The following is an 887-nucleotide window of genomic DNA, read 5'->3' on the forward strand; positions in this document are numbered from 1 at the left end:
ATCGATATAAGATTCGATAACTCTTTATAGTCTACTAAAGCGATCGAGCATTAACGTTATTAAGGACTACCTTATCTTTACGTCTTAAACGACCCTTAGGATCCGATCTTGAACGCTATTCTACCGACGGTACTTTGTAAATAGCTCCTTCTTTTAAAGCATCTCTTTCTATAGGTCGATAAACTGCTTAAACCTTTAAGAGCTCGAGTTAATAAAGATGCAAAGTTTCCGGATCTAGGGATTGAAATTAGCGAAGGGAATCTCGAGTACTAACTATAATTGCCGACTACGAGAGCCGACTATACTTTGAAAATAGGAAGGTTAATAGATAATAGGCCGTAGAGACTAATCTTACCTTTAGAAGGAGGTAAGGTATACTATTAGCTTAAGGACGGCTAATCTGCTTACTCTATTTTCTCCTTCTCTATAATATCTGCCGATCTTTCTCGTAATTCTAGTATTCGGAAAGGTCGTTAGTCGGACAGAGCCCTAGGCGGTCGAAAAAGGCCTTTAAGGGAAGCTAGGTAGTATATATAAAGTAGAGAAATCGCTCGGGACGGCTAGCTCGATTATACTCCGCGATTGCCTCCTCCTTATCCTCTCCTATCTCCGAGTCGGGACTACTCTCCGTACCTTCCTCTAAGCTCGTTGCTAGCCTTCTAGCCGTTATACCGTACCTCTCTTAATAAGTATTAATCGCTAAAATACTATAGAATATTAGAAGGAAGTAGGAAGAGTAAAGCAACTAGTCTTATATTGTATTGTATAGGGTCTTATTGTTCGAGGTATTATCGTACGTAATTGCAGTTAATCGGTACTTAATCTCGAACTCTTATAAGATTTCGAATAGTATCTCCGTAAGATAATTACTAGTATAATAGCTAGTA

The sequence above is a fragment of the Sphaerulina musiva genome, assembly GCF_000320565.1.
Source record: "Sphaerulina musiva SO2202 unplaced genomic scaffold SEPMUscaffold_2, whole genome shotgun sequence".
NCBI lineage: Eukaryota > Fungi > Ascomycota > Dothideomycetes > Mycosphaerellales > Mycosphaerellaceae > Sphaerulina > Sphaerulina musiva.